This window comes from Triticum aestivum, chromosome 1B (genome assembly GCF_018294505.1).
Source record: "Triticum aestivum cultivar Chinese Spring chromosome 1B, IWGSC CS RefSeq v2.1, whole genome shotgun sequence".
In the NCBI taxonomy this organism is placed as follows: domain Eukaryota; kingdom Viridiplantae; phylum Streptophyta; class Magnoliopsida; order Poales; family Poaceae; genus Triticum; species Triticum aestivum.
This window is the reverse complement of record NC_057795.1, coordinates 648,882,616-648,893,176: the sequence shown is the minus strand read 5'-3', so window position 1 is coordinate 648,893,176 and position 10,561 is coordinate 648,882,616. Positions and strand designations below refer to the sequence as shown.

Here is a 10,561-nt window from a genome sequence, read left to right as displayed (position 1 = left end):
TGGCCGTGGGCAAAAAGGCCCCCGGCCGGCCTTCTCGCGCCCTCCTTCTAGCAGCGCCATAACAGGTCTAGTGTGAGCATGGCTCCTATTATATTGGTGAATAAACATATGTTCAATTAATTTTGAAAGAATTTGGATTTAATTAGGTGATTGTGATCTTGAAGCAAATTTAACGATGAATATGATTTTTTCTTTGATTTAGTTAGGTGATTGTGATCTTGATGAGATTGTCAAACATGTAAGATGAATTATGAGATTTTAGGTCTAGTAAGTGAGCATTATGATTACTCTATTGGTGGATAAGTAGATCTTTAGAGATTGGCGCGTGGACAACAGGAAACAACGGACTCGTGGAAGATGTCATCCAAGAGACACCGGCGACGATGTACATAGCACCCCACAACAGCCACCATCACCCAACACCACGCCACCCCAAGCCTCGCGAGACCGCCAAGGCAACCAACACCAGCTTCCAGTCCAGTAGACACCACGAGCACTCAGGCAACAATTCCAAGGAAGGGACGATGTCGTGCCGCCACTCCCAGGTCCGGCGAAGCGGGCCTAGGGGATGGTCAAGGTCTCCAGGGAGGAGACGACGCCAGCCACGCAGGAATTTTGTCGGAGCACCTTGTAACAACCGCACCGCCGCGAAGCAAAGCACGTCTTCTATCAGAAAGCATATGTCCAAGCCAAGCTTAGTTTCTGAGTCAAAGGATGTCTTCAATCAGAAAGCCAGTAACAAGTATTGGATTGATGTGCAACTAAGATGGGGAGACTACGATTCACACGGCATAAAACGTTACACAAGAACAAAATTTATGGACTACACGACAGATAATATGTCCATCTACCCTTCTCTGACTGGTATGACTGCCATTTTCTTGCCTTGTCTGAGTCTTCTGTGCTTAATGTTCATTAATTTTTCTTTTGGGGGTGATGATCACTGATCTAGCTTGTAATTTGCACTCTTCTATTGATAACTGCTTCCCCGGGTCAAAGCCCCTCCTCTAGCAAGCAATGAACAAGATCATGAAGGTAATAACCATGCTAACTGTAACAAATCTAGCTCTATGCCAATATCTCTGCTGCAGTAAAAAATGTCTTATTTAATAAATGACATGCTTGTTTATTTTCTCTTTTGACAGTCAAATCCTGCTATGTATGTGCTGAGGGAGAGAATAAGAAAGGGTCTTCAATTGTATTCATCTTAACCCACTGAGCCATATCTGTAGTTTTCCCTTTATTCTGCTTTTAGCTCTAGTTTTCTTGCAATTATGGCGTAACTACGCAGCATCATGACTTTGAAGACTTGAATGAAAATGGATTATAATCTGCAGGTCATCCACACAAGTGTATGGGCAGGACAAAAGCGTCTAGGGCAGCTGGCCAAGTGGAAAACAGCCGAGGAGGTTGCTGCACTAGTTCGATCGCTTCCCGTTGAAGAGCAGCCAAAGCAAATTATTGTGACAAGGAAGTGTATGTTGGAGTCCATCTGCCATTCCAAGCTTGCTTGAAGATTGACAGGTTTGGTCTCAAGGCTACGGAACCGCAGATGGTTCTTTATAACATATACGATGACTGGTTGAAAAGTATCTCGTCCTACACTGCATTCTCTCATCTTGTGCTTATACTACGAGCATTACATGTTAATAATGAGAAGGCCAAGATGTTGCTGAAGCCTGACAAGACAATGATTATGGAACTGCATCATATCTGGCCATCAATCTTTGACTGATGAGTAGTGTCTGAAGGTGGAATGTGCGCTCAGAGATATCATTCTTTCAGATTATGCAAAGAAAAACAATGTTAATACTGCTCCACCGTCACAGCAGAGGCAACAGATAGCGGAGATTGAGAAACAGGTAAAACTTTTTATAACAGCCTTTCTGTCTAGTTTCTATGCATAGTAATCGCTCCAGTTTTCCTTATTCTTGGATTTACTTGAATTTGCAGTCCCGACAGCTAGGCAGCAGTTAATTTGATGAAAGAAAATGAGAGTATAAACTCATAGCATCGTCTGTTGTAAAATTTCACATCCAACCCACAAAGTTAGTCTTGCGCCAGCGACTGATGCAATGTAGTGATGCATGGTTGGAGCTCCTGAGAAATACAAACATACCACTCAGTTTATTGCAAGTATTTCTTAGTTCACCTTATTACCAGATGTGGTTATTTGAAAAAATGCAATATTCTTGAGTCGTTCACAATTTGCATTCGTGGGTGCAGTTTATTTCACGGCAAAGAAGATTGATTATATGAACTTATATCAGAGAACTGCACCTACGTAGAATCTACAGACACGGGATGCAGGTTTCCTGTATGGGCCGGATAATCCCCAAGTGGAGATGAGATGCATATCTATTCCGCCACAGCATGGAACTCACCGGCCAGATGGTGACTTTGCCGGCGAATCTCCCAGATCATGAGTTCCTTGCTGACTTGGAGCTGTTGGGACCCAGACAAATGAAGCTCCTAAGCTATCACCTCAGGTTTGTCTCCTACCATTTGTATCTTCAAATCCAACCTTGTGATTCTTATCCAGAATCAAAAGATTTATGTCTGATCAAGCAGATTTATGTCTTTCCATGAGCGGCTAATTGTCTCTCCTGGGACATTTGAATTCTGAATGTGAATATTAAAATGCATGTTATGCAAAATTCAGTCTTTCCAACTCACACTGAACTGTACATACAAATTTATTGCTGTTGGTTCTTTTGTTTCTTGTGCATTTTACAAGTGATTTTTGTTGTTGCCTGGAATAGTTTCAGTGCTGAATTTTTGTTCTGTTGTTTTTGGCACATTCTGGTAGTATAGTTCTTTTTTACCTGTGAGCCAGTGTCGCTACTGAACTGTATTCTGTAGTTTCTTGCACATTCTGTTACGGAGTGCTTTTTTTTTGTATGATCCAGAGTCTCATATACTGAACTGTTCGTTCTGTTGTTCGTTGCAGGATTTGACATCACATGCTAAAATTTTGGAGAGAAGAACAAACAGTGGGATGGTGACAAGTGCATCATTTTGACTTGTCGGTGAACATCTTTGGTCAGTGGTTATGTTTGCGAGAACAAAAAAACCTATCGTGGCCAGTGGCCATCGCTTGTCAAACTGATTCGTTATCGTCAAGCGGATGTTTTGCTTGGTGTTATCATCCTTGCCTCGTTGATGCTTTGTGATTGTTGAAGCATCTGGTTGCTCTTGTTCTTAAGATTGGAGTAGTTGCAGATTTCTGTTGCTAGATTGGATTACTTGCAGATTTCTGAGAGCAAATCAGTTGGTCTGGGCCTGGTCAATCCGCTATTGCTTCAGCCAGTTCTGGGATCAGTGGGATGGTGACGCCTCGAAGAATGTGGTCACGTAATCACCACCCCCACGCCCATCCTTTGATCATCAATAGAACACTCCAGCATCAACATTACTTTTAACCATCTTGGCACTGACGATGATGCCTCACACCTAGAGATAGACACATGGAAATAAGACCGCTATTGGATATGAGCCTCCTTCCTGATCTTATGCACAATCCTTCATGGTACAGGACCGCCTTTGCTATTCCGTTCTTCGTTGCATGCGTGCGTCCCATAGAAACCAACACCTGACAGCAATAGCAGTGGGTGTTTCTTCTTCTTTTTGACTATTTTGACAGTAACTTGGATTATGAGGCAATGAATGGTTTCAACTCACTATATATCTTGCAGATACTTTGAGCGCCTCAAAGCACTGGTTTGTCGATATACTATTACTGTTAGGCATTCAAATGTACCAGATTAAGCAAGGGAAAGAAAGGCAACTTACCTCGAAATCTGTGTTGCCCCCAAGCAAAGCGTTGTACAAAAATGCAGCAGCAGTTGCGGGCATGTCAAACAAGTGATTTGATTTGATTTGCAGCCAAAGACTGAAAGGAATTGCCCCTTGAGAACTTGGAATAAGTGATCATAACTAAGAATTATATATCAGCAAGTGTAACTGTCTTGAAGATGATAAGCGTTGCACTGCCCCTCAGCTATTGTTTCTGTTTCCGTGGAGCATCAGTCATATAATATTTGGAGAGCTGACATTGCCGGCACATCTCATATGATCGGATATTCTCATGGCAGTACATTTCTAATGCTGTTTTGGCTTGAATCATCAATTCTGTTGTACGTGCTTATAGTATTTGTGTGGGATTATAATATCTGAAGCTCTGGACATGTACAGAAAAAGGAGGCACCTGCTTGGCGAGAAGCCAGCGCCTATGGCGAAAGTCTAAATTCAGAATATATGCCTGGACTACTTTAGCCTTTTGCATAGTTTTTTACTGGGCAGTAGTTCGACAATTCACAGTAGCGTTTTAAGTAAGAGTATTTGCATGTGTGCATCTTCAGCTGGTGCCTTTATTTTCAGCCCTATTTATTTCCGTTTCATGTCAATGCAAGACCTTATACAATTGACGCATGCTTTCCGATTTCCTTAAGGAGGTTGAGGTATGCAGTATTTGTCATGTCTGAGTTGTAACAATGCCTTTCAGTTAGTATGCTACATGCTCATTCAGATTTTTGCTCATCAAATAATCATTCAGATCAAATGCTGAATCTTGATAATGCCTTTCAGTTGTACGATTACTTGTTCCAGGATTTGTTCATTTACTTGTCCCAGCCAACAACTCTCTAATATAATGTATCATGATCCGTTGATTACTTGTTTCAGGATTTATGCGTTACTGTTTTTTTTATCAACTAGCTAGCTGTTGCCTGTAGTGCAAAATTTATTTGGTGTTGGTGACTTGGAACGTTTCATCCAGTGAGTTTCTCAACCGTCATGAGCTCAAGTATCCTGTAGGTGACTTGCAACTCTGGGTTGGCCTAGCAGTTGGTAAACTAAATTCTTTATGAGTAACATGTATGCCTGTAGTTTCTCTTCTCCCTGGTTTTAATTTTCAGGGTTTTGTTCTCCATGCTGTAAGATGCTACTGAGCTCAAATTGCAGGCCCTTGGATTCACTCTGACGACTATATGACTACAGGAAAATCACACTTGCGTCATACTGGACATGAAGCTTTAGGTCATTTGGTGGAAGACGCATCAACAAGCAGTTTCATGATATAAGTCTACATACCACAGGCTCGATGAAACTGCAGTTCTCCAGCTTGTGGCAGCGAATCATCACGTGTGATCTTGATGGCTGATCAGGCATGTTCTTGCTCATTACTTCAACTTCAAAGTGCACATTTCTGTAGTTATTTTAGGTGTGTGTAGCCTGCTATGGTGCTCATCAGGTTCTTACTTTCAAAGTGGAAACCTGTCTTTAGATATTTCAGTCAAGCTCATAGGTGCAATTTAGCTGTTCTTCTTGCAACATTTGTTACTGCTTGATTGCCCAGGAGTTATAATCTTTGTTATATCATGTACTCCCTACGTCCCAAAATTCTTGTCTTAGATTTGTTTATATACGGATGTAGATATACATCCGTATCTAGACAAATCTAAGACGAAGAATTTTGGGACGGAGGGAGTACTTGAGTTTGATTTGAAATGAAATTGGCGCCTTGTGCTCCTCCTCCTTTTTTTGATAAAGAAACACTTAATGTACAAAAAGTTGTCTTTTTCAAATTTTGTAGCAGGATGTCTGTAAGAAGCTGACACATGTGGCACGACCGCACGGTGTGGGACACCCGCAGGCTGTCCCACCTACAAGCTGAGTCTGTGTGTGCAGTAGCTGCCCATGGTCGGCTATACTCTTGTGATGGTGAGCTGAGCTGAGGCCCCTCTCTTTGCTTCGACCGGTTCCTGCTTCCATCGGTCGCTCTCAGGTGTCAGCATCTCGCTTCCTGGATCTGGGAACGTGGTCGCCGGCCGGCATTGCTGGCTCCTCTGCTTCTCAAGGACGCTCCCCGCCAGCCCGTACCATGCCGACGACGGCGGCCACATCGCTTTCCCTTGGCCTCCAGCTGCGCTCGGCCTCACGGCAACTCGGCCGGCCGGCTTCGATGCGATGCTTCTTCATCTTCATCTTCAACCGGAAAGAAGGGAGAGCATTCAACTCCGTACGGGCTACACGGCGAGGTTGACGAAACGGAAGGACGCAGTGGTGCTCGTCAAATCACGTCACGTCAGGCGCGCCGCCCGGCTTTGCCTTCAGCAACGTCCGCCATCATGCTGCCACTAGAGCACCACGCAGCCTCCTGCTCCATGAAACGTGGCCAGCTGGTGGTCAGTTGACTGAAGATAAAATTTGGGCCTGTCACTTTTCTTTCTGCACGCACCAGAGTGTGTTGGGCCATGCGCCGTTTGCGTGCGGGATCATATGCTAAAAAGGAAATGAAGTACTACCTCACAAAAAAAGAGTTAAAAAACGGATTAATTAGTCGCATTGGCATTACCCAAAGCTTGAACATAATTTACATAGAAATTATGCTTTTTATAACATGCAACTATAAATATATAAACTGCGCTATGATATAATAATGTGATTTTTGTAAAAAAAAAATCCTAAGTAGGAATGAATTAGTGGCATCCGAATTACCCACAAAGAAGAAATTAAATAAAAAAACAAAATCAAAATAACGGAGTTAAAAAAAGAATCAATTAATGGTATTGGTATTACCCTCTAAGAAGAAAAATGCAATAAATCTGAAAGAAATAATGATTTTTTTGCACATAACTTACACAAATATTGCGCTTTTTTACTACATGCAAGAATAATATAATAGTGAAATTTGACAAGAATTAACTTTCCTAACAAGGAATCAATTAGTGGCATTAGAATTACCCATAATGTAGAAGTAAAACAAAATCAAAATAATCAAGTTTTGTAAGTAAGAATAAATTAGTGGCTTTGTTATTAAACTTTAAAAGAAGGAAAGTGAAAATAAACAACAACAAAATTTGCACACAATTTAGACATAAATTGCGTTTTTATAATATGCAAGAATAAGCATATAATAGTGAAATTTTCGCAAAAAATGGAAGTTTCACAAGAAGGAATAAACTAGTGGCATTGGTATGCACATGAAGGAAGAAAGAAAATGATACAGAAACTAAAATAAAATCAAAATAATAAAGTTTTCTAAGAGAAAAAGGAATCATCGACTTAGGTATGATCCTTTCAAATACATAAAATGAAATAAAAACTAAAACAAAATCTAAATAATAAGGGTTTCCAATGAAAAATGAATTAGTTGCATTGATATTTCAATTTAAGAAAAAAAAAATAAAAAAATCTAAAACAAAATAAAGGCAAAATTGCACATATAATATACAAAAAAGTTAGAATTTTTTAAAAATATGCAAGAATAAGCATATGATAGTGGATTTTTCACAAAAAGTGCTAAGAATGAACAAATTAGTGGTATTGCTATTACCCTTAAAGAAAAAGAAGATATTAACTAAATCAAAATCAACAATATAAAAAAGTTAAGGAATAATGAATTGGCGGCTAGAAAATATTGTATGCATGCTAGTGTCCAGCCAGCTTGTACTCTCAGGGAACGTATCTGGTGCACCGGGGCAGTTGGTGCTACCGGTGCACCGGTCCCGTTGCACATTAATTTTTTTTGAAAAAATCCGAAAAACATTTAGTGCATTGCCACAACATCAATGTATGTTGTCACAAAAATTCAAATCAAAATGTGAAACATTGATCGAGATACAAAAATAAGAAATTTGATATCAATGCGCTAATGGGCCAAAACTGAAGCCCAACATGCATTATTGTTGTGTCAATGCAATAAAAGTATTCCAATTTTTTTCGAACATTTTTGCATGTGCAATGGGGGACCGGTGGCACCGGTAGCACCAATTGCCCAAGTGCACCGGATACATCCCTATACTCTCATGTGTTGATTTCGTCGATCCCTCGGGCCTGCATTGTGGACCGCGCGTGTGTCCCGCTTGCAAAATTGGGATTTTTTTTTCCTTTTTAGGGATGGATGGACTGTGTATAGCCAAGTCTTTTTTCGGAGTCTCTTGGAGCTGGCATCCCGGAGCCGCGGCAGCTATATGTACCCCGTACCAAGACGTAATATGTCTCGCCTGTAAGCCTGATCTATTGGGTCGGCCCAATAGAGTAGTTGCAGGCACATTTTATCCTATAGTTTTTTATCTGTTGTCCACTCAATTATCTGTTTTCACCATTTTGCATGATATTCTTTGAGTTTTCTTTTTTTTCTTTATTCAGATTATATGTTTCTTTCTTCGGTTTTATTTGATTTTGATTTCTTTCCTTTTTTATCACATACGTACTTTATTTCACACAGAATCTACATTTTCGTAAAGCTTAACAGTTTTATACAAGTTTAATAATTTTATATACATGATTAGATCTTTTTAAAATACAATTTTTAATGTCTACTTTTTCCATACACACTATAAATTTTGTATGCATTTTAAAGATCTTTTTTATACATGTTTATCATTTTTAAAATACATTATTAAGATTTTTTTTCAAATACTTGCTTCGATGTCTACTTTTTGTACACATGTCAAACATAGTTTTCATACACGTACAATATTTTTCAAAAAACATGCTTTAATATCATTTTTTCCATGCACAATATATATATTTTATACATATGAAACATAATTTTATAGTTATGCAATTTTTTTTGTTGAATTACTAAAAAAAATTACATTGTATAATTTTTTTAAATGTCACATACAGTTTTTGAATCACGTGAAGATTTTTGAAATGTCATGACCACTTTTTTAGAGCTATCAAATAAAATTACAGTTACACTCACAAAAGATTTAGACTGTTTTTTCAAATTCGTGGTGGACATTTTTCTGGGGTACATGTATTTTAATTTTCGAAATATAAATAAAAAATGAAATGAAAAAAACGAAAATGAAATTGAAAGAGAGGAAAGATAACATGCACAAGTTTGTTTTTTAGGCAAAAAATAACATGTAGAGGTGATTTGCCCGTGGGGAGGAGAGTGGCGTGACTCCCTCATGCAATGGGCCGCTTGGCCCACAATGGGCCACTCGCGCTTCCTCATCAATTTGCTGCACAGAGCAACAAACATGAGCTCGCATCTTGGACGTTTTTGGTTCCTTGCATCCCCATGCAGGTTGTGCAGGGGCCAAATTGGCCTGTTTGGGGTTAGCTGGGCTCCATCAAAATCTAGGTCTGCACAAATGTCAATGCACCGCTCAGCCAGTCCCTTGAGGAACTCCCGACTCAGCAGTTTCCAGTGAGTCAGGCTCGTCTCGTGCAAGGAGGAGGAACACGATGCCAAGCATGTGCGAGCAAGGAGATGGACGAGCTCGCGCGCGCCCCCGAGATGTCGGCAGGAGTAATGTCGTGGTATTTCCTTGACATATGACAAGGGATGGCTTATCATGTGTGGGGGCAGGAGTGCGTTGCCGGGCTCTAGAAGCGGGAGTAGGCAAGACCTCAAACGACGTCGTGTCTTACCTAGGTTCGGGGCTCTCCGTGGGGATAACATGTTGGGGAATGCAGTAATTTCAAAAAATTTCCTACGATCACGCAAGATCTATCTATGTGATGCATAGCAAGTTAGCAATGAGAGGGGAGAGTGTGCCCACGTACCCTCGTAGACCGAAAGCGGAAGTGTTAGACGCGGTTGATGTAGTCGAACGTCTTCGCGATCCAACCGATCCAAGTACCGAACGTACGGCACCTCCGCGTTCAGCACACGTTCAGCTCGATGACGTCCCTTGTACTCTTGATCCAGTTGAGGCCGAGGGAGAGTTTCTTCAGCACGACGCGTGGCGATGGTGATGATGAAGTTACCGGCGCAGGGCTTTGCCTAAGCATTACGACGATATGACCGAGGTGTGTAACTGTGGAGGGGGGGGGGGGGGCACCGCACACGGTTAAAAGATCAACTTGTGTGTCTATGGGGTGCCCCTTGGCCACGTATATAAAGGAGGGGGAGGAGGAGGCCGACCAAGAGGGGAGGCGCGCCATGGGGGGGGGGGAGTCCTACTAGGACTCCAAACCTAGTAGGATTCGCCCCCCTTTCCTATTCCAAGTTGGGAGAAGGGGGGAAGGAGGAGGAGGAGAGAAGGAAGGAGGGGGCGCCGCCCCCTCCCCTTGTCCAATTCGGATTGGGGCAAGGAGGGCGGGCGCCACCTCCTTGCCGGCCCTCTCTCTTCTCCACTAAGGCCCATGAGGCCCAATAACTCCCCGGAGGGGGTTCCGGTAACCCCCCAGTACTCCGAAACTTATTCGAAATGACCCGAACCATTCCGGTGTTCGAATGTAGCCTTCCAATATATCAATCTTTATGTCTCGACTATTTTGAGACTCCTCGTCACGCCCGTGATCTCATCCGGGACTCCGAACAAACTTTGGTCATCAAAACACATAACTCATAATACAAATCGCCGTCGAACGTTAAGCGTGCGGACCCTACGGGTTCGAGAACTATGTAGACATGACCGAGACACATCTCCCGTCAATAACCAATAGCGGAACCTGGATGCTCATATTGGCTCCTAAATATTCTACGAAGATCTCTATCAGTCAAACCGCATAACAACATAAGTTGTTCCCTTTGTCATCGGTATGTTACTTGCCTGAGATTCAATCGTCGGTATCATCATACCTAGTTCAATCTCAT

The 10,561-nt window shown here is 41.7% G+C and overlaps 1 long non-coding RNA gene across 2 annotated transcripts; it reads left to right on the top strand.

Annotated features, from left to right (window-relative positions):
- The first annotated feature begins 965 nt into the window (after nucleotides 1-965).
- On the top strand, nucleotides 966-5,374 carry LOC123145241 (uncharacterized). 2 transcript variants are annotated; one of them, XR_006472197.1, is made up of 5 exons: nucleotides 966-1,035; nucleotides 1,146-1,198; nucleotides 1,338-1,862; nucleotides 2,227-2,489; nucleotides 2,951-5,374. It is a non-coding gene; the product is annotated as an uncharacterized lncRNA (long non-coding RNA). The 2 variants fall into 2 exon arrangements; XR_006472188.1 differs by having other exon boundaries at nucleotides 1,954-2,489.
- The last annotated feature ends 5,187 nt before the right edge of the window (nucleotides 5,375-10,561 follow it).